We start from the raw sequence: 24,962 nt of genomic DNA, 5'->3' as shown, positions 1-24,962 counted from the left end.
ATCAGTCTCATTGAAGGAAGGAGTACTGTACTTCTGTTGGGGTATCCATCAGTTTCATTGAAGGAGTACTGTACTTCTATTGGTGTATCCATCATTCTCATTGAAGGAAGGAGTACTGTACTTCTGTTGGGGTATCCATCAGTCTCATTAAGGAGTACTGTACTTCTGTTGGGGTATCCATCTGTCTCATTGAAGAAGTACTGTACTTCTGTTGGCGTATCCATCAGTCTCATTGGAGGAGTACTGTACTTCTGTTGGGGTATCCATCAGTCTCAATGAAGCAGTACTGTACTTCTGTTGGGGTATCCATCAGCCTCATTGAAGGAGTACTGTACTGTATTTCTGTCGGGGTATCCATCAGTCTCATTGAAGGAGTACTGTACTTCTGTTGGGGTATCCATCCGTCTCATTGAAGGAGTACTGTACTTCTGTTGGGGTATCCATCAGTCTCATTGAAGGAGTACTATACTTCGGTTGGGATATCCATCAGACTCATTGAAGGAGTACTGTACTTCTGTTGGGGTATCCATCAGTCTCATTGAAGGAGTACTGTACTTCTGTTGGGGTATCCATCACTCTCATTGAAGTAAGGAGTACTGTACATCTGTTTGGGTATTCATCAGTCTCATTGATGGAGTACTGTACTTCTGTTGGGGTATCCATCAGACTCATTGAAGGAGTACTATACCTCTGTTGTGGTATCCATCAGTCTCATTGAAGGAATACTGTACTTCTGTTGGGGTATCCATCAGTCTCATTGAAGTAAGGAGTATTGTACTTCTGTTGGGGTATCCATCAGTCTCATTGAAGGACGGAGTACTGTACTTCTGTTGGGGTATCCATCAGTCTCATTGAAGGAGTACTGTACTTCTGTTGGGGTATCCATCAGTCTCATTGAAGAAGTACTGTACATCTGTTGGGGTATCCATCAGTCTCATTGAAGGAGTACTGTACTTCTGTTGGGGTATCCATCAGACTCATTTAAGTAGTACTGTACCTCTGTTGTGGTATCCATCAGTCTCATTGAAGGAATACCGTACTTCTGTTGGGGTATCCATCAGTCTCATTGAAGGAGTACTGTACTTCTGTTGGGGTATCTTTCAGTCTCATTGAAGGAAGGAGTACTGTACTTTTGTTGGGGTATCCATCAGTCTCATTGAAGGAAGGTGTACTGTACTTCTGTTGGGTTATCTACCAGTCTCATTGAAGGAGTACTGTACTTCTGTTGGGGTATCCATCAGTCTCATTGAAGGAGTACTGTACTTCTTTTGGGGTATCCATCAGTCTCATTGAAGGAAGGAGTACTGTACTTCTTTTGGGGTATCCATCAGTCTCATTGAAGGAGTACTGTACTTCTGTTCGGGTATCCATCAGTCTGATTGAAGGAGTACTGTACTTCTGTTGGGGTATCCATCACTCTCATTGAAGGAGTACTGTACTTCTGTTGGAGTATCCATAAGTCTCATTGAAGGAAGGAGTACTGTACCTCCTTTGGGATATCCATCAGTCTCATTGAAGGAAGGAGTACTGTACCTCCTTTGGGATATCCATCAGTCTCATTGAAGGAGTACTGTACTTCTGATGGGGTATCCATCAGTCTCACTGAAGGAGAACTGTTCTTCTGTTGGGGTACCAATCAGTCTCATTGAAGGAGTACTGTACTTCTGTCGGGGTATCCATCAGTCTCATTGAAGGAAGGAGTACTGTACTTCTGTTGGGGTATCCATCAGTCTCATTGAAGGAGTACTATACTTCTGTTGGGGTATCCGTCAGTCTCATTGAAGGAGTACTGTACTTCTGTTGTGGTATCCATCAGTCTCATTGAAGGAATACTGTACTTCTCTTGGGGTATCCATCAGTCCCATTGAAGGAGTACTGTACTTCTGTTGGGGTATCCATCAGTCTCGTTGAAGGAGTACTGTACTTATTTTGGGGTATCCATCAGAATGGTTCAGAGTTTGGTAAATTCTAGTATTTAGTTACATTTCAACATTGCTTACTGTAGGAGCAACTAAAACCTCAACACACTACAGCTACAACTGCAATCTGATTAACTTTACAGACAGCAAGATTCAGTCTAAAAAGGAACCATTAACTGATATAATAATATCTGCCCACAATTGTTCAAGAACTACTTAACAGACCAATTCAGAACTAAACACATAAACTCTCATTCCTACTCCAAAAAAACACAATACTTTCTCACACTCATCACCAAACTCCAACATCTGTATCACCATTTTAACACCAAGCTCACCATAAGTGGGTACATCCACCACAAGACAGGCCCAAATTCATCCTTTGCATCACAAACTGCTCCAACACAACTGTCAGAACATAATACCCCCACTACCTTCATCCCTGGGAAAATCAACAACAGAAGCAAAACCAACCATATTTTAAAGCTAAATATTAATATTAGAAGTATGAAAAATAAAATACCTGAACTCCAGGCCACAATACCACACTACTACCCAGACATAGTTGCTTTAACAGAAACCTGGCTAAATAAAAACATATCTCTCCCTACTGGGTACAATATCATTAGACAAGATAGACCACTTCGTAAAGGGGGTGGAACTGCCTTACTGTGTAAGTCCAACTTAACTTTATGTCAAATACCAAACTCCTACCCCTCCCCCAATAATTGGGACATACTTATCTCACAACTTCAACTTCACCCTAAAAAATCATCACCACAATTGTGATCTATATCCCACCTGGTAATATACCTGCTAGCCTTAAAGACTTCTTATCCTGGTGTTCTTCCACATATTCACAAGAAGCCCTTATTCTGGGGATTTCAATCTAGATTGGTTCACCTGTGTATCAGAACCACTAAGTAATCTAATAAATCTCAATGGCTAGCAGCAGCTAGTCCAAATTCCAACTAGATGTGAGAGAAAATCTAAAAGGGAATTAATCCTTGACTGGGTCCTAACAATCCCACATTGTACCTCCACACAAGGCAGTCTCCCAGACACCTTAAGTGACCACAACATAATATACCTTATATGTAGTAGAACAAGCATATGCAAAACCACTAACTATAAATCCACTAGAAACACAAAACATTTCTCTCTTGAGGTCCTCAGTCCTTTACTGTGTAACTGTGACTGGACCCACCTAAAACCATCCCACTTGACCAGGCTGTAGCATATTTCAACAAAACATTTCTACAACACCTAGACACTATCGCTCCATTGAGCAAAATCAAGGTTAGAACCTCTACAAACCCCTGGCTCAGTAAAAAAAAAAAAATCCTCAAGTCCAGAGAAACTGCCTAGCTTTACTATCAAAAAAACAAAGAAACTCAAAGCCTAAGTACCAAGAACTGCGCAACCATGCAAAAAATGCATTAGGCCAGACAAAAAAATCCTACTACATGACATTACAAGCTAAATACCAACACAATTCCCAAAAATTTCAGAACAATTTAAACCAGCTACTTAAACCCACCCAAACCAACCACCCTTGACACTAAAGTTCCCATAGAAATACAATTCACCTCCCACATTTTTAACTCAATTCTATCCTTAGTATCACAGGACAGTTCCAACCTCACTATCCCTCCCAACACAAATAACACTAATACAAGCTTTGCCCTCAAAACAGTTTCCACCACTTCAATCAAAAGCATGCTCTCCAAACTAAAAACCTCAACAACAGCAGCTGACCTACTCCCCAGCTATTTCTTGAAACTCACAGCAGATGCTATTGCTATCCCAATTTCCACTCTCATAAACAGATCAATTGTTGAAAACTATGTGCCAAAACTCTGCAAAATATCCTATGTTACACCCATATATAAAGGCGGGACCTGCACTGAACTTAATAACTTCAGACCCATTGCTATACTATCCCCCGTGGTCAAAATCCTAGAAAAATGCATCCATACACAGGTGCTAAAATATCTCATAGATAGCAACATCCTGTCACCAACTCAACATGTTTTCAGACCTGCCCATAGTACCACTACAGCCCTCCTCTGCTTCACATACACAATAAACCATCTAAAAAATGAAGGCCTGCAGGTGTCAACTCTTTTTTTGGATATGTCCAAAGCATTTGACACAGTCTCGCACCAAATCTTGCTAAACAAACTAAACCAATATCACCTATCAAATTCCACTATTACCTGATTCAAAGCTACTTAACTGACAGGTACCAGGCTGTGAACTGGGAAAATTCTCTCTCTCTTCAGCTGCACATAACTATAGGAGTCCCACACGGTTCTATCTTAGGACCACTACTATTCACAATCTTCACAAATGACCTCCATACCTCCACACAGCATGCATCTATCACTCACTATGCAGAGGATACTACCTTAATCTGTGCTGCACAAAACATTCCCACCCTCCTGCTAACAACTCAGCTAGCATTCTCTGACATTGAGAACTACCTTACCAAAGTCCATTTTATCCTCAATCCAAATAAAAGTCAGCTTATGATTATAACCAGTTCTAACAAAAAACACTGATAACAGTCAATTCACTATCTACTCCACAAATGCTACTCCAATTGCTCCAGTGGCACAGGCTAAGCTATTGGGAATAACCATAGACTCCCACCTAAAATTTGATAGTCATCTCAACTTAACTATTAAAAAAGTACACTCCAAACTGGGATCGCTCTACCATATCAAACCATTTCTTACGAACAACACAAGATCAGCCATTGCTCACACCCAACTTGTATCCACTCTACTCTATGCATCTCCCATTCTGACTAATCTAAAACTAAGCAAAATGGAAACCTGCTATAACAGAATTGTCCACTTTCCTGCAAATTGCTCATATAGAATTCATCACTGTACTGCTTTGAGACAGCTTCACTGGCTTGAACTGCTCAACCTGCTAACATACAATCTCCTCTGCCTCTGTCATTCTATTACCTTCCCAATAAGTGTTCTGCCCTCAAAAACCTAGTACAACATCACTCAGCCAAAAGGCCTCTTAGATCATCAAGCAAACTACTACTAGAAGTCGCCAACAGCTACAATAGCTTTGGAGACACACTATATAGTAGTTCAGTGGCTAAAAAATGGAACTCTCTCCCCACTAGCATATAAAACACATCACCCAAAGCCTTTTTTAAAAACTTCATTAGGCAACATCTCAAGCAAAGTTGGCAGTGCCATGACTGCACCCCAGGCTAGTGAAAGCAGATAATGTACACATACTAAACCTAGAGTACTTAATAATAGTTTTCACTCTTACTCACAAACACTGGCTAATGTACAATGTATGTACTGTACCTGTGTACTATGTATGAATTCTACCTATGTTTCAAATTTCAGCTGTACACCACAAATCTATTAATTACCTTTATTTTTAAATTAATATGTTCTTGTTTGTTCTCTCCACTGTAACTGTTGATGTGCTGCATACCACTGTAAATCCATGTCTGTTGTAATTTGTGTGTATACTGACCATGTCTAAATATCTAAATGTACCTGTAATTTTTCTGTGTGGAACTTCTCTCCGGGCCTCTGCTGAAAAAGGGCCTTTTTGGCTCAGTCAGACACCCCCGGTTAACAAATGTAAAATAAAATATACTGAATGACTGCACTTTGAAGGAAATGTAATGAATGTATACTGATATCCTCTGTTAAACAATCTGTTATTCTCATATATATAAAATATAACTCGGTGATTACTCTCCTAACCACTTCAGTTTCAACTAAGATAGCTTTTCAACTGTGAAACAAAAAGGCTCGCAATATTTTATTCAAGCAGGTATCGATTTTTTGATTAGCCTCTTTGTGCAGATCAGGATCATGGAGGAGCCAGAGTTTTACAGGTACAGGGCAGAGAAATCACTCCTGGATGGGATTCTAGTATAACACACACACACACACACACACACACACACACACACACACACACACACACACACACACACGACTGTGCACACATGCACGTATAAAAACAGAAATAGACACAGACACAGACACACACACTAGTAATCACAGAAAAAGTCCAAAATGGATTCAGCAGCAAATAGAACCACAAAACAAAAAAACATTATATAGGCAGAATAAGAGTCACCAATAGCAAAAACCACCTTCTTTAGCGAAATACTGCTTTATTGTCGCTTTCATCTCAAAGAGACTTCTTCAGAATAAAACTCATCACATAAAATCCCCATTATATACCTTCCAAAATAAGTCAATCAACACTTCTAAATACATTAATTAAAACTTTTCATTTAAAGGGACATACACTTAATCTGAAACCTTTTGCGTACTTTTAACCTCCTGTCCTATAAAAACACTTAATGTTTATTGTTTAATCCATACCAGGCAATTTGTCAGCCTCTAATTTTAGTTGCCATAACGTTTCCCTCAGTTCTATTGTATTTTTAAAACTACCCCTCTCAAACTCATAGGAACTTTTTCCAATATGGAAAACATTTTTTTTAAAACCAGAACACTTAAGTGTATGTTTATACAAAGCATTGTTAGAATTTTTAGTTCTAATGCAATATAAGTGTTCCCTAATCCTTTTATTCAGACACCTAGTAGACATCCCAATATAAAATTCATAAAAACAAGAACATACAGCGATATACACTACCCCTTGTGTCTTGCAGTTATAAACTCCATCAATTGGAATGGTTTTGTGCAAATGGTGTGGCTCAATATAAGGGCCTTCCAATGTGTATTTGCAACAATGACGAACCACACATTTGTACATACCTTTGTCTTTAGAACTAGAAACAGCTGAAAAAATACAGGACAAATCTGTATGTAATGTTCTTTTTATATTGTAAGTGTTTTTATATACAAAACTAGGTTTTTGTCCAATTATTTTTATTAAATCTAAATTCCCTCTCAGAATGTTCCAGTTTTTTTTGATAATAGAAGTAATACTACTTCTATCGACCGTAATGTCTAAACAACAAGATAATCCATATGTGTCTAAATTACCGATAGTAGTAGTATAGCCTCTGTTGGATTTAGGAATAAATCCATTCAACAAAATGGGTAAAAAATCCTTGTATCTCCTCAGCCAAACAAATCTAACATATCCTTAGCTTATCCCCTTTTCAAAAACATGTTTTTAATAACGTCAACCACCTTATTAAAACTTTCATCTTCAGAAGACATCCAAGATGCTCGAATAAACTGCCCCTTAGGTATATTGTTTTTCATAAATTTTGGCTGGTTACTTGAATAGTGAAGACACCCATTAACAAAATTAGCCTTTCTATAAACTTCACTAGTGAACTTCCCCTTAGACATATTCCATGTTAACGTAAGGTCTAGGAAGTTTACCTTCAGTCCAACATCACTCAGTGTGAATTTCAAAAATTCAGATCATTAATATTCTTAATAAATTTCTGAACTTGATTCTGTGATGAATTTTATTCTGAAGAAGTCTCTTTGAGACAAAAGTGACAATAAAGCAGTTTTTCACTAAAGAAGCTGGTTTTTGGTAACCTTCATTCTGCCTATACAGTGTTTTTTTTTTTTACAGACAGACAGACACACACACACACACACACACACACACACACATACCTACTCAAACATACACACAACTGTGCACACACCTACACATAAAGATACACACATCAACACTCAGACACACTCAACTATACACACAACTATGCATACACAATCACAATGCTGTAAACACACCTACATATACACACACAACGTGTACACACCTACACATGTATATGTATAAAACTGCACACAGAGACATACACACACACACACACACACACACACACACGTGCGTGCGCGCATGCACACACACACACACGTGCGCGCACGCGCGCACACACACACACACACACACACACACATACACACACACACACACACACACACACAAAACTGTGCTCACACCTATGCAGATAAATGTATACACATGCATGCACACACACAGCCCTACACATACAGATGCACGCACACATACACACACCCCTACACATACAGGTGCACGCACACACACACACACACACACACACACACACACACACACACACACGCACATTTATACACACACACACACACACACACACACACACACACACACACACACACACACACACACGCAAAAACTGTACACACTCTTGCACACACAACTGCAGAAATGCAAATTCACACACACATGCAACACACAACTGCACACATGCTACACATACACACTCACATGCACAAACACACACATGTGCATACACATTCACACAACCCATGTGCACGTGCACACACACACACACACACACACACACACACACACACACACACACACACACACACACACACACATGAGGAATTACAAACGTGTGCACAAACACAAAACAGATTCACTCACATGCAGACACAAGCATTAGTGATTCCCCCATACAACCTTTTTGCAGTTTGGAGGATCAGCACTTCAATAGTCAGCTGAACTTGTCTTTAGATTGTAGACAGCAAGTAAGTAAGCCAGTTAAACCCCACACAGGCAATGGAAGGGAATGCATAGCCAAGGCACCCGAGAGAAGAACTGAACCGGATAATGAAGACCTATGAGCCAGCAATGTTATTCACTGTACCACCCTGAAATACTTTAGGTTTGCACAAATCCTATCACAGGTACACTGTAAAGCTTGTGACAAATAACAGTCATTTTCAATGAAAATGTAAACGTTCAATGCAAGCTCTTTAAGCAACAGTTTGCAGTAATACTAAAACATCCCAAGACTGTTTTTAAAAATAAAAATTCTGTCATCCACTGCATAAAATAAGAACAGATTGTGGTAGTACACACAATCACATTCATTTCCACTGTTCTGAATTTTGTTTCACATTAGAATTTTGTTGTTTTTAACATGACAGCTGCCTTTTTTCATGGAACAGTATAAAAGTAAAGCACAAATACTAGAGGTGAAATGCAGGAGCGAGCTGAAGCAGACTGAAGCTTTACACATATTGTGAACCATGTTACAGGTATAGAATCCTGCTAGGTAAGACTGCAGATAAAGGTCACCTTAGGAAAAACGTGACTGCCTGCTACAGTGCTGTTACTACTGTACAACAGAACTGCTAATAAGTATTTGGAAGCGATGTCAAAAATCCTTTGCGGATGTTATTTTTCTAATGCTTAACTAATTTTTTTTTTAGCATATGCACATGACCTATTATTAAGTGAAAGCAAAACACAAGTGATACTGTAACATAAATCAATTATAATCTGCACTGGTAGCAACTATCATACATGTAACTGTTAAACTACCAATCAAAATGGTATATAAATCGAAATGTTTCTGTAATGTACTTTTTAAAGTAAAAAAAAAAAAGAATTCTGCATGTTATGCCACAAAAGATCTTGTAGAATTATTACATAGCAGTCTGCATGGCTATAATTGAAAATGTTCACATCTATTACTCAGAAAAGCATTACTTCACTATAAAAAAATATGCTTTTTGAGACTGCATATGTAAGTTTCTGTTGAAATGTATGGCAGTCATACCCTAAAACAGCTGATGCAAATGACATAATAAATGCACTTCGCAATCCTTCCATTTGGATAATAACACACAACAACTGATCAGACAGTCACATTAGTACACAGTTGTTAATAGGTGTTAAAAAATATGTCCCACAAAACATATTGAAGAAATTGTCATTTCTTTTAAGTTTCAAGTTCACAGCTGCTTGGAAGAAAGAAGGTGCAAAGATCAGGCAAAAACAAACATAAAAACTGTTTTATAAAATGTTAACAAATGGGTACAATTTTAAAATGTACATATAAGATAAATATATATGAATATATGTATTTATATACATATATCCCATAAATTATTCCTGAAACAAAATCTGTCCAATCTTTCCAATGGCCAATCCTTAAAGAAACTAAGGTACTTTAAAACTGATTACATGCAAACACATATAGCAATATAGACAAACAGAAAGAGACAGAGAGATAGAGAAACAAAGAGAGCTTGAAATCAAGATGCCCTCATAATTATACATCCTTCAAGTACAGGACTAATATCCTGGAAGTACCTAAAGCACAATATACTGAGAAATGTGGAATTCCTTCTGAAAAACAGAGTTGCAAGGAATGCAGCCTGTAAAATGTGGTATATGTCGAGTGAGGTGAAAGGCTGTTGGCACCCCCATGACCCAGTTACTGAATTGTTGCACTATGAGGTAAAACAAAGATGGAGATGAGTACTCAAGTTAAATCTTGTCTGATTATATCAATATGTACTTAGGCATTCATGAGTGGCAACTTTCAGCTCTATATAATAATTCCTGCTACATTTTATGGAATTTTGTTGAATTTATGACATTCAGTATACAGTGTATATTGTCAGTTCTATACCCCAAGTGTGTGTGTGTGATTAATCAGAAAGTTTAGCTTTTACCAAGTGAATAAAACATGCAATCTCCTAACAAACATTATATGTTCATAGCTGTACAGCATATTATGACTATTGTGATTATGTGTAACTGCTGGGGTATGTGCATGCAGCCAACTGCATCACTCTGTCAAACGGACTATTGCTTTGGTAAAATGGAAGTAAACGATAATTTAATTGAGACTGCTCAGAAGACATTTATACATGAAGATGGTGATAATAATAATAATAACCTAGAGCAAGTCTAAAATGTACAACTAAATACAGAAACATAAATACAGCAGAAAATACTGTAACAGCTATGGTTACATTAAATCTATCAATTAATATATATTTCTAAGTAATATATTGCATTTACATTTTTCTGTACAGAACTGACCAGCATAATTTTTATCTACATTTAGGAAAAAAAGGCTCACTGATTAAAACAATAAGAGAATGAATCAAGCTAATGCAATATTTAAACATGTTTTTAGTTCTAATCTCTTCTGTACTTCAACTGTATAAAATTTTTCCTGAGTTCTTGATTCAAAACATAGCTTTCTGTAAGACAGCTTAAAATGCAAATAATATTTATCTATCAAGACAGAGAAATAGAATGGTAATTTTATATATAAATACATATTTATGTCAGTTCCAATCTTTTATCCACCTAAGTCAGAACCCTAAACAGCTTCAAATGTTTTGATCCCATAGACATACTAACTTTAATAATATAAGACATGGGTTGCATCTTATCATTTAATGAAAATGTACTTCTTGTCTATTATGGTTTGAGAAAGTACATAGGTTTTGATGGAAGAGACTAAGCTACAACCATGTAAATAAGATATTATCTTCATCATACAAAATGAAGTGCTTCAAGGAACATTTATTAAAATGTCAGTATTTACTTAAAGCCACACACCTCTGTTTATTATTCATAATTCAGGTTAAAGGATATAGCAACAGAAGTAACAAATACATTTTTCATTCTGAAAGAAAACCAAAATGTGACAGACAGATGAATAATGATGCGTATAAAACATGCCAATCAGTCTTTGCACCGTTGAGTGCTATAGAAGGTGTTAATAAAGCATTAAGGGGTAATACAGTAGGAGAATATATGTTGGCTTTTGGGTGAGGTCAGGCAGGGCAGGGTTAAAGGAAAAGCAAAGGTAAGCTCAAAGAAAGATAACAAAAAAGTTAAGACATACTTCTTGGCAACAAGTAAACCTGGCAGCGGTCACCAGAATAGCCTTCTTGACACCTGTCAAGGAAAAATACAACAAGAGAAAAATACCTTTGAACACATACAAATACATATACACAGATTTATGGTTCTAACCAACACAGACAGCACTCCATGCTCAGCAGTGCTGTGATAGACATGACCCTTTAATATTATGTCATCCATTGTCATCATTATTTGAAAAGAATGGCATCCCTTTTCCTTCAATCACGTCATACCTACACTATTTGCATTTTGAATCTATGCCACTGTAAACTCTAAAAAATGCATTTAAGTCTTTACTAGAACCAGATTTTGTATTAAATTGTGATGATAACCAATTATTCATAATGAAAATATAATTGTGCTTGTATGTGGAATAATATATTCAAGTTTTAATGGGGAGAGGCCGACATTTATGGCATGTATGCCATTTTGGGAATAGAGCTTACTGTTTCTGCTGTAATGGAGCAGGTTACCATGGGAATACAGGAAGTGTTCTCCAAAAGAGCAATCTTTTTGAAGTACACTTTGCTGTCCTTGATTTGAGCAAATCCAATTGTCTAGTAACTTTGTTAGAAAGAAAAATGTTGCGGGGTTTCTAGTTATCTAGTAAGTAAGACAGAACTTTTAGAAACATGTAAATTGGCATTTTATGATAATATATCCCTCTGACAGAACTTTTAGAAACATGTAACTTGACATTTTATGATAACATATCCCTCTTAGAGAGTACAATATCTTTATTATGAGTTCAACATGGAAAGATAAATGAAACAAGCATTAACCATTTAGTAAAGTTCAGATTAATCCTGTTTAGTATATTAAATGAGTCCTGTTTAGTACATGAAATTGCACCTCACTGTCCTTTTCTTATCTCTGAATTTTATTGCTTAATCTAGTCATTATTTTATACAATTTAAAAGGAAGCTAATAATCATGTCAGCATGAGATATTACTGAAGCTTACATTGTTTTCTTTTTAATTTACCAAACTAAAGGATGGAACATTCCAATTTAACCTAGGTCTCTCTCTGCCTCATTTCTTTTGCTCATCACTATGGGAAAGCCTTCGGAGCCAATTTTTTTCATCTACACTAACAGTCTCCATCCTTCCCTAGCAAGCCTTCAGCAAATCCTATATGTAGATGACCTTATGGTGTCTACATCAACCATCAAGGTTAGACATGCTGCCAGCTATTCTCAACCTCCTACAAACTAACCTCAATCAATTGTCAAAATGCTGAAACAGGAAATAGCTAGTATTTATGCAGAACAGATCGAAATTCATTTTTTTTGGTATAGTCCAGAGGCTAAAGCAGGTTCCAAAATAGTGATCCCAAATAAATACATCATGGGTAGTTATTTAGACAATGGCAGCATTGTGATACCTAGGAAAGGGCTAGCCTGCATGTTGTTGCTGATACCACATTGTCCTCTCTTGAAGAACAAAGTGAACAATACGCTAAAATACTTCTGGAAAATCTCAAGATTGAAAACAAAAAAATTCAGACAGTGAAAGGCAGGGGGATACTGGTGCCTCCATCAGACTACACACAGTACTTCATAGTCCACAGCATGCCTAGAAACTCTCATCACATGTGGTGCCTCCGTCAGACTACACATAGTGCTTTGTTGTCCACAGCATGCCTAGAAACTCTCATCACATGTAGGTTCTTTCAAACACAATCTGTAGATTCATGCTTCTTCCACAAAGTGCAAAACCACCATGATGCCCCCATTGCAGCAAGCTGGACACCACCAGTGAAAGTGCAGACATATACCTTGCAACCAATTTGCAACATGACAGTTCTGAAACATGAAGCAGTTTCTGCACCATCTGCCCCTGGCAAATACATTTACTGCAATGATTATTTGTTAGTCACTTGATTTAGTATCAAATGTGGCAAGAGTGCTGTAAAGACCTAAAAATTAACTTAAACCAATAATAACGTGGACACACACACAATCACTCACACATACACACAAACACACACACACACACACACACACACACACACACACACACACACACACACACACACACACACACACACACACACACACACACACACACACACACACACAACATGTAGCTGTGCACAGTGTATACTACCTTTTAAAGTTGTCTGTTCATCAGCAGGAAGCTTCCTGGTGCTGAATATGTGGCACAGTAAGTATTTTCCTAGCTCTAATACAATTTGCACTCCTATAGCTATTTCTGTAACCAGTAGTATATTTGCACTCCTATAGCTCTTTCTGTAACCAGTAGTATATTTGCACTCCTATAGCTATTTCTGTAACCAGTAATATATTTGCACTTTTATACCTATTTTCTGTAGCCAGTAGTATATTTGTACTCTTATAGCTATTTCTGTAACCAGTAGTATATTTGCACTCCTATAGCTATTTCGGCAGCCAGTAGTATATTTGTACTCTAAAAGCTATTTCTGTAACCAGTTGTATATTTGCACTCCTATAGCTATTTCTGTAGCCAGTAGTATATTTGCACTCCTATAGCTCTTTCTTTAACCAGTTGTATATTTGCACTCCTATAGTTATTTCTGTAGCCAGTAGTATATTTGCACTCCTATAGCTATTTCTGTAACCAGTAGTATATTTGCACTCCTATAGCTATTTCTGTAACCAGTTGTATATTTGCACTCCTATAGCTATTTCTGTAGCCAGTAGTATATTTGCACTCCTATAGCTATTTCTGCAACCAGTAGTATATTTGTACTCTAATAGCTATTTTTGTAACCAGTAGTATATTTGCACTCCTATAGCTATTTCTGCAACCAGTAGTATATTTGCATTCCTATAGCTATTTCTGTAACCAGTAGTATATTTGCACTCCTATAGCTATTTCGGTAACCAGTAGTATATTTGCACTCCTATAGCTATTTCTGTAACCAGTAATATATTTGCACTTTTATACCTATTTCTGTAGCCAATAGTACATTTGCACTCCTATAGCTATTTCTGTAACCAGTAGTATATTTGCACTTTTATACCTATTTATGTAGCCAATAGTACATTTGCACTCCTATAGCTATTTCTGTAACCAGTAGTATATTTGCACTCTTATAGCTATTTCTGTAACCAGTAGTATATTGCACTCCTATAGCTATTTCTGTAGCCAGTAGTATATTTGCACACCTATAGCTATTTCTGTAACCAGTAGTATATTTGCACTCCTATAGATATTTCTGTAGCCAGTAGTATATTTGCACTCCTATAGCTATTTCTGTAACCAGTAGTATATTTGCACTCCTATAGCTATTTCTGTAACCAGTAGTATATTTGCACTCCTATAGCTATTTCTGTAACCAGTTGTACATTTGCACTCCTATAGCTATTTCTGTAACCAGTAGTATATTTGCACTCCTATAGCTATTTCTGTAACCAGTAGTATATTTGTACTCTAATGGCTATTTGTATAACCAGTAGTATATTTGCACTCCTCTAGCTATTTCTGTAACCAGTAGTGTATTTGCACTCCTGTAGCTATTTCTGTAGCCAGTAGTATATCTGTACTCTAATGGCTATTTGTATAACCAGTAGTATATTTGCACAACTATAGCCATTTCTGTAACCAGTAGTATATTTGCACTCCTATAGCTATTTCTGTAAACAGTAGTATATTTGCACTCTTATAGCTATTTCTGTAACCAGTAGTATATTTGCACTCTTATAGCTATTTCTGTAACCAGTAGTATATTTGCACTCCTATAGCTGTTTCTGTAACCAGTAGTATATTTGCACTCCTATAGCTATTTCTGTAACCAGTAGTATATTTGCACTCCTATAGCTATTTCTGTAACCAGTAGCATATTTGCGCTCCTATAGCTATTTCTGTAACCAATAGTATATTTGCACTCCTATAACTATTTCTGTAACCAGTAGTATATTTGTACTCTAATGGCTATTTCTATAACCAGTAGTATATTTGCACTCCTATAGCAATTTCTGTAACCAGTAGTATATTTGTACTCTAATGGCTATTTCTATAACCAGTAGTATATTTGCACTCCTATAGCTATTTCTGTAACCAGTAGTATATTTGCACTCCTATAGCTATTTCTGTTACCAGTAGTATATTTGTACTCTAATGGCTATTTCTATAACCAGTAGTATATTTGCACTCCTATAGCTATTTCTGTAACCAGTAGTATATTTGCACTCCTATAGCTATTTCTGTTACCAGTAGTATATTTGTACTCTAATGGCTATTTCTATAACCAGTAGTATATTTGCACTCCTATAGCTATTTCTGTAACCAGTAGTATATTTGAGTAGCTAAAGCTCCATTTAGTACAAATCATTAATAGTGGGGCTGTATGATCATTATAACTAACTTGTAATATATTCATGGCATAGATGTCAATACTCACTTCTCAAGCTTCATTCCACTCTGTTCATGTCTGAAGCAGATAACAACTTGATTATGGTCAGAGATGTGAGACCTGATCATAATACTCCATGTTAATAGTGAAGTTTAAACATTAAAGTCACAACAACCTGTTTGTGCAGGCAGGTATATGACTTGTGATACACTAAATGCTCCACGTATTCTGCCTTATGCCTGAGTGATAATTCCCTTCAAAAAGGCCTTCACATCCTGCACAGACTACTTTGTTTTCATATATGACTGCATGCTTTAGTCTGTTGATTGCTAAGTGCTGAACACATCTACTGTCAGTTAACCACATGGACCCATTTCAGCCTTTGATACAATGCCAAGCTGAATGGATTTCTTGACTCATTTCCCACAGTTTTAGCAACCCTGGTGAACTAGCAGTTTAAAAAAAAGTGTTGCCATATGAACTAACAGCGTTTAAAACTGCTGATCGATTAGAGGTGCACTGCATTTTGGCTGCTTTTTGTGTGTACAGCCAGACTCTTAATACCTTGACTCAAGAATGGGGGATAAGGCTAAATACATTCCCACAACAACGGGGAATAAGGCTAAATACCTTCCCACAACAATGGGGAGTAAGGCTAAATACCTTACCTCAACAATGGGGGACAAGGCTAAATACCTTACCTCAACAATGGGGGACAAGGCTAAATACCTTACCTCAACAATGGGGGACGAGGCTAAATACCTTACCTCAGCAATGGGGGACAAGGCTAAATACCTTACCTCAACAATGGGGGATAAAGCTAAATACCTTACCTCAACAATGGGGGACAAGGTTAAATAACTTACCTCAACAATGGGGGACAAGGCTAAATACCTTACCTCAACAACAGGTTCATAGGTTGGTACTGGGCTATCTGCCTGAAGGCATATATTAGCCCAGCCACGTTGTGCGGTATTCACCGCCCCTTTAGTAGTTCCCTAGACCCTTGTACTTGCAGCTAGTACCCTTGTCCCCTATCTAGTAGTGCTGTTGGTGTGATCCCCGGTGTGAACTTTCTGTTACCCATCCATTCATCAAGGTTCCTCTTGAAGAGTGATAGTGAGGGGCTCTGCCTTATGTAGATCGGGACCCTCTTCCATAGTAAGGGAAGTCTCTGCAAGGGGAATCTATCCCTCCAGCATGTTCTATTCATTGTTGTGTTGAGGTTTATATCCCTAGAGCGTGTAGCTCGAGTAGATTTGGTTTTGCTAAGATGGAGCATGTTCAACAATTCTGGGTTGGACATGGCTCTGTACATTAGACAGAGATCGCCTCTGAGAAAGCGGTATGCAACAGAGAACAGTCTTAGCTTTTTCAATCGTGCTGCATAGGGCAACTGTTTGTGGCCAGTAATCCTCTTGGTTAGGTACCCTTGTGGTGTCTCCAGCTGCTGGAGATGTATAGCCAGGTACATTCCAATTGGTGCATTGTACTCAATAATGGGTCTGATGAGGGAAGAGTAGAGGGGCACCATTACATCCTTAGATCTTGATGTGAACCCTTTCATGGTCAGATGGGTCACATAGAAGGATTTTCTAACCACTTTGGCAACATAGTTATCAAAGCAAAGCTGACTATCTACTTGGGTCCCTAGATCCCTTATTTCTTCTTCAGATTTCAGGGGATTACCTCCTATGTTGTGGTTTGCGGGTACTCTGTTTTTTCCAAAGGGGATTACTACACATTTTTTTGCATTTAGCTTGAGACCATGGCTTTGACACCATGCATCAGTCTCATTTAGGCCCTTCTGGAGGATCTCCATGTTGGCCGGAGACTCTATTATAGCACCCAGTTTGCAGTCGTCCACAAACTTAGTCAGGCACAGCCCTTCCATGCTTGCCTGTACTTCTGAGAAGTATATGCCAAACAGGAGGGGCCCCAGGACAGAGCCCTGAGGCACACCACTCGTTACTGGTCTGGATTCGGACATAGATCCCACTACTCTTACTTTATGGGATCTGTCTGAGAACCAGTTTGCAATCCATCTTGTGATGTAAGGGTTTATGCCCAGGCTGGTGAGCTTATCAATAATACCTGAATGGGAACGGTGTCAAATGCTTTAGCAAGGTCAAGGTAAGCTGTGCGTACCTCCTTTCCCCTATCTATAGCCTGAGTAACTGTCTCAAAGAAATAAACCAGGTTCAGGAGGCATGATCTGCCCTTGACGAAGCCGAACTGTGCGGGATCCAGCGACTGGAGGTTCCCAATCTTTCCATTTATGAGTTCCATAATGATTCGCTCCATAGCCTTACAGATCAGACTGGTCAGGCTTATTGGTCGGTAGTTCCCAGGGTCAGTTGTAGCCCCACCCTTGTGTAGGGGGACCACCATTGCCATGCGCCATTCTATGGGCACATATCCTGTGGAGAGGCTGAGACTGAACAGGGTATTAAGATGCGGGGTTAATTCCTTTTGGAACTCACGTATGACACAGCCTGGGACACCATCTGGTCCCATGGAGGCAGTGTTTTTAGCTTTAAATAGAGCCTTGTTAACCAACGTATCAGTAATAATTGGACTTACACAATTCCCTAGAATGGTAATAGGCCCTGTAGGTGGTGATGGGGGGGGGGGGATTTGCACTGAACCTGTCAGCCAAGTTGTTGGCAATGTCAGTAGGTTCAGTGTATTTTGTTCCATTTTGTACTAGCTCAGAACAGACCTGAGCGTTGCCATTTAGGTTTTTGATGTAGCCATAGAAGGCATTATGGTTATCCTTGGCAACTTTCTTTTCAAAATTAGCTTTAGTTGACTTGATGAGGGCCCTCAATTTCTTACTAATGCTGATCAGGGATGATTTTTCTACTTGAGATTTGGCCTTTTTTTTGTATAAGTCTCCTCCTTTTATTGTAACGTTTGCTTATGGCCGGGGTCCACCAGACTGGTTTCTTTTTGCTTGAGGAAGGTGTCTTGGTTTTATTTGGGATAGCATGGTCCATGCAATCCTGAAGATGCATATAGAGTGCCTTGGTGTAGGATTCCACATCCTGGATTGATTATCCTTCTGCAAGGGAATAGTGAAGCTTTCCACTTCGAATGCAAGTAGTTTGAAGTTTGCTTTGGAAAGGTTTTTGACTATGGTTTCTTTGATTGGGGGAGGTGGAGGAGTGAGGATGTCCAGGGTTTCCATATTGTTATTCCATACTCCAGTTAGTACATGCAGCACACTTATTAGGCTCCAAAGTCATTAAAAGACAACCTTCTAGTGCATGGAGCTCCATTATTACACTCTAAAATCAGAAAAAAAGATAAATAGTTGGGAGCTATTATTAACTCCCTAGTGATGTCGACATCCTACAGAAAAGCCTCACTGAGACCAACAACTGGTGTCAGAACCATGGCCCTAAGCTCAATACCAAAAAATGTGTCATCATCCCCTTTGGAAAAAACCCGGTTCCTATGAATTACCACTTTGATGGTAGTCCACTGAACACAGAAGGCATTATAAGAGATCTGGGAACACAGGTTGACATTAACCTCTCTTTTGACCACCACATGGCCACTATGGTCAGAAAATTCTTCTATGTGGCACATCTCATTACTAAGGATTTTGCCTTCAAGAAGAAAGAGGTCATTGTCTCCCTCTACTCTTCCCTCATTAGGCCAATCATAGAGTACAATGCCCATTTAGCATGTGCCTCACTAGACACCTGCAACAACTGGAGAGGCCACAAAAGTACCTCACAAAGAGGATCCTAGCCCATAAACACTTGTCCTGTATGGACAGACTCAAAAAACTCCAACTATTCTCTGTCTCATAACGCCTATTTAGAGGTGATCTCTGCTTGACTTACCAAGCCATGTCTGACCCAGCTCTTTTAGAAATGCTACATCTAAAGAAATCCCAATCCTTCCCCACCACACACTCCTGAGACCTCAACCTCATTACAACAATCAACAGAACATGTTGGAGGGACAGGTTCATAACCCAGAGACTGCTCATGCTATGGAATAGTCTTTCCATACATGTCAAACAGAGCATCTCACTGGCCCTCTTCAAGAGGAATCTTGATGAGTGGATGGGAAATAGAAAATTCACCCTGGGGATCACTCCAGTGGCTCTACTCAATAAAGGCACTGTGAACTAAGGTCGGGTGGCACAATGCCAGGGTAATGCCAGGGTAATCCTATGGGCTAGGCTTGTAAAGGCTCCAGCGCCATTAGCCTAGTACACATCTATGAACTTATGAACCTATGTAAAGCATAGGTATTGTGAGATCTGAGTGCAACTGCATTTTCAGAAGTGTGCTACAAGTACCCCTAAGTGCCAAGTGACATTGTTCATGCTGACCCGTCCCTGAATATCTTGCCTAATATTTTCCTTCTTGAGAAAATTGCAGCAATAAAGACATCTTTCCCTGACTTTCCTTCAGTTAAATGTCTATGCTGTCTTTGTAACAGCCCTCACTAAGTGCTTGACCAGCTTTCAAAATTGGTAAAGCTCTTTGAGCTTATTTTTTAATTTGTAACTGGTACTAGATGGACAAGATAAAACCCCATGCTCTACAAAAATTTATAATCAGGTCTGACTAATCATAACCATTTATTATGTATTTTCGACACAGATGCCAAGATTCATCTCTTGAGCTTCACTCTTGAGGTGAGTTTCTTTGCATCCATGTCTTGGACACATAATAATATGGTTACAATAACAGACTTGATCATAGCTCTCTATGTTATGAATCTGTTTGATGTCAAAAGAGGTGAATGTTGTTGTTGTGTTGTGTCTTTCGGCTTTTCCCGGTTAGGGGTCGCCACAATGGAACTCCGGTCCACTAATGATTGGCAGTAGATTTTTACGTGCCGAGTTGCCGGCCCTGACGCACAACCTTCAACAAAGGTACGCCCATTCATGCATGTCTCCACACAGAAGATGCTCTAGCTGAGAATCGAACAGGACAACGTCTTACTATGAGGTGACAATACTACCGCAGCACTACCACCGATGTCAAAAGAGGTGAATAACAAGCTTTATTATGTACCTTTCTGTACTGTTATGTTCCAGTGTCATATAAGAGTATTCACTACCTCCACCATATAACAGTGCTGGGAAATGGCAACAGTTTTAAAATCTGTAAAATATTGTGCTGACAGGCTGAAGTGTTTAACAGCTTTTAAAGCTGTAATTCTACCTGCAGTACACTTATAGTGCCAAAAGAAATACAATGTGAACAAATCTAGCATATCCTGCTTTGCCAATACCCCATTTTTAGAGTGCGTTGTCCTTCCAAAACTATAAAGCACTTCACACTTCAATATGTTTTTCCTTTGAAACAGCTCAAGCTCTCTGTGCTGCAATTAATGAAAGATTTATTTGATCATAACTCCTTGTTATGTGTTCTCAGATGGATATCAAGATTTTAATGAAAATGATTTATTTGATCATAACTCCTTATCTGTTCTCAGATGGATATCAAGATTTTAATGAAAGAGAATTATTTGATAATAACTCCTTGCTATGCGTTCTCAGATGGATATCAAGATTTTAATGAGAGAGATGTATTTGATCATAACTCCTTGTGTGTTTTCAGATGGATATCACAATGTTAATGAAAGAGATTTATTTGATCATAACTCCTTGCTATGTGTTCTCAAGATGGATATCAAGATTTTAATGAAAGAGATTTATTTGATCATAGCTCCTTGTTGTGTGTTCTCAGATGAATATCAACATTTTAATGAAGGAGATTTATTTGATCATAACTCCTTGTTATCTGTTCTCAAGATGGATATCAAAATTTTAATGAAAGAGATTTATTTGATCATAACTCCTTGTTATGTGCTCTCAAGATGGATATCAAGATTTTAATGAAAGGGATTTATTTGATCATAACTCCTTGTTATGTGCTCTCAAGATGGATATCAAGATTTTAATGAAAGAGATTTATTTGATCATAACTCCTTGTTGTGTGTTCTCAGATGGATATCAAGATGTTAATGAATGAGATTTATTTGATCATAACTCCTTGTGATGTGTTTTCAGATGGATATCAAGATTTTAATGAGGGAGATGTATTTGATCATAACTCCTTGTGTGTTTTCAGATGGATATCACGATGTAAATGAAAGAGATTTATTTGATCATAACTCCTTGTTATGTGTTCTCAAGATGGATATCAAGATTTTAATGAAAGAGATTTATTTGATCATAGCTCCTTGTTGTGTGTTCTCAGATGAATATCAAGATTTTAATGAAGGAGATTTATTTGATCATAACTCCTTGTTATCTGTTCTCAAGCTGGATATCAAGATTTTAATGAAAGAGGTTTATTTGTTCATAACACCTTGTTATGTGTTCTGAAGATGGATATCAAGATTTTAATGAAAGAGATTTATTTGATCATAACTCCTTGTTATGTGCTCTCAAGATGGATATCAAGATTTTAATGAAAGAGATTTATTTGATCATAACTCCTTGTTATGTGTTCTCAAGATGGATATCAAGATTTTAATGAAATAGATTTATTTGATCATAACTCCTTGTTGTGTGTTCTCAGATGGATATCAAGATTGTAATGAAAGATGATTTATTTGATCATAACTCCTTATCTGTTCTCAAGATGGATACCAAGATTTTAATGAAAGAGGTTTATTTGATCATAACTCCTTGTTATGTGTTCTCAGATGGATATCCAGATTTTAATGAAAGAGATTTATTTGATCATAACTCCTTGTTATGTGTTCTCAGATGGATATCAAGATTTTAATGAAAGAGATTTATTTGATTATAACTCCTTGTTATGTGTTCTCAGATGGATATCCAGATTTTAATGAAAGAGATTTATTTGATCATAACTCCTTGTTATGTGCTCTCAGATGGATATCAAGATTTTAATGAAAGAGATTTATTTGATCATAACTCCTTGTTATGTGCTCTCAGATGGATATCAAGATTTTAACGAAAGAGATTTATTTGAGCATAACTCTTTGTTATATGTTCTTAAGATGGATATCATGACTTTAATGAAAGATATTTATTTGATCATAACTCCTTGTTATGTGCTCTCAGATGGATATCAAGATTTTAATGAAAGAGATTTATTTGATCATAACTCCTTGTTATGTGCTCTCAGATGGATATCAAGATTTTAATGAAAGAGATTTATTTGATCTTGTTATGTGTTCTCAAGATGGATATCAAGATTTTAATGAAAGAGATTTATTTGATCATAACTCCTTGTTATGTGCTCTCAGATGGATATCAAGATTTTAATGAAGGAGATTTATTTGATCATAACTCCTTGTTATGTGTTCTCAAGATGGATATCAAGATTTTAATGAAAGAGATTTATTTGATCATAACTCCTTGTTATGTGTTCTCAGATGGATATCAAGATTTTAATGAAAGAGATTTATTTGATCATAACTCCTTGTTATGTGTTCTCAGATGGATATCCAGATTTCAATGAAAGAGATTTATTTGATCATAAATCCTTATTATGTGTTCTCAAGGTGGATATCAAGATTCACATTTCAAACTTTGCTTCAGTCTTCTGTCATTGTAAATATACTGATGCCTATGTCTGGAATCCATAACAAGTTAGTTATGATCTGAGTCCTTAACATAATCCTCTGTCAATAGCTACTGCTGTAACAGTTTTTTTTTCAGTTTTGGGGTGAAATTACTGTTTTCCATGCCTTACATATAATCTACAGTTTATACAGAGGACTAAGGCTTTGGGATGTTAAAAAGCTGCTTCTCATGGTCCATAGTTTGATTATCTTAGCCTACATTTGCCTTACTGTTTGACCCTGTAGAAGTCACTTAACCAGGCAGTACTTCTTGGTAATTAAGAAAAGGCTCATGTGGATCATTTCTGAATCCTGTTTAACAGATAAATAAACAAACCATCAGAGGACATGGTATGACATGACACAACATCACCTTGCATAAAGCACAACATAAAAGATAGCATAATAAATTGCATAACATGACACTACATAATACAGCATAACACTACATGGCATAAAGTAACATAGCATAATATAATGAATCATAACACAATTAAGTCAGAAATAAGCCTTCACTGCCATTATTAATATGGAACAAGCTAACTTATGGAAGTTGCCCTGGCCCATTCATCTAGTTATTCAATTAATTGATGGCTCTTTTAAATGTCTGTTTTATTGGCTGTCCACTGAGTCAAACGACTGTGTATAGAAAAAAAAAAAAAACAATTTTCTTATGTGTAGTGTAAACTGTGTCTATTTAATCTGTTGTGGGTGTTTTATTATTCAAACCATGTCATTCCTTCCCAGTGTTATTCACTCTTATTTGCACTTTAGAGGTCCCTGTCACCTAGGTATAGTTCCCATTTTCCCTTTTTTCATTGAAAGAGCTTGACTTGCATAGCTTCTTAGCATTCATCCATTTTCTTAGCATCCTATGTGAACTCATATGTACTGTTTGTAACATTGATATCTGTTTTCCCTCCCAGACCCCTAGAATCACATGGAAATTTTTAGCTGCATCCTATACAATGTTTGGTAGAATTGTACTATCATCAATTATACTGAATGCTGATTGTGCATCATGGGACCAGGTTTGGTTTTGCTTCTTGAACTAAAACCTCTCTTCCTTCTGCAACTTAAATTTCTACTATCCCCACATTGCAGCTGGCTCCACATGTACCTCAACCATGTCATCTACTGCCAGATGTCCCATACTACTAGTGTTCCCACTAGACATCTCCTAAATGACTTTTATCTTTTACTTGATAATTATAGCCTACCAAGGAATCCAATAGCGAACAATGGACACATGTTCTTCATAGCAATGGAATTGTATCCCAACATAACTTGATCAAAAGTGATGATCAGATATTATGATAAGTGGAACTGCTGAAATATTTCTTAAATAATAATGCTGCATTTTCATACAGCTTGACAAACATTCCATGGCATCACATATTCTGCCATGTTCATTGCTTCATCATATATTCTACCATTTTTATAATTCTTAATGTAGTTTACATTTACTT

At 37.5% G+C, this 24,962-nt stretch overlaps 1 long non-coding RNA gene across 1 annotated transcript in view; it reads right to left on the bottom strand.

Annotated features, from left to right (window-relative positions):
* Positions 1-11,562: 11,562 nt before the first annotated feature.
* Positions 11,563-24,962, bottom strand: part of LOC122788825 — a 158,179-nt gene continuing 144,779 nt past the window's right edge. Inside the window, exon 3 of the long non-coding RNA XR_006362746.1 lies at positions 11,563-11,615. This is a non-coding gene — a long non-coding RNA (uncharacterized LOC122788825). The remainder of the gene's footprint in view (positions 11,616-24,962) is intronic.

The sequence above is a fragment of the Protopterus annectens genome, chromosome 14.part0 (assembly GCF_019279795.1).
Source record: "Protopterus annectens isolate FY-2018-M chromosome 14.part0, PAN1.0, whole genome shotgun sequence".
Taxonomy (NCBI): Eukaryota; Metazoa; Chordata; order Ceratodontiformes; family Protopteridae; genus Protopterus; species Protopterus annectens.
Note: the sequence above shows the minus strand (reverse complement) of the source record. Positions and strands in the feature narration are given on the sequence as shown.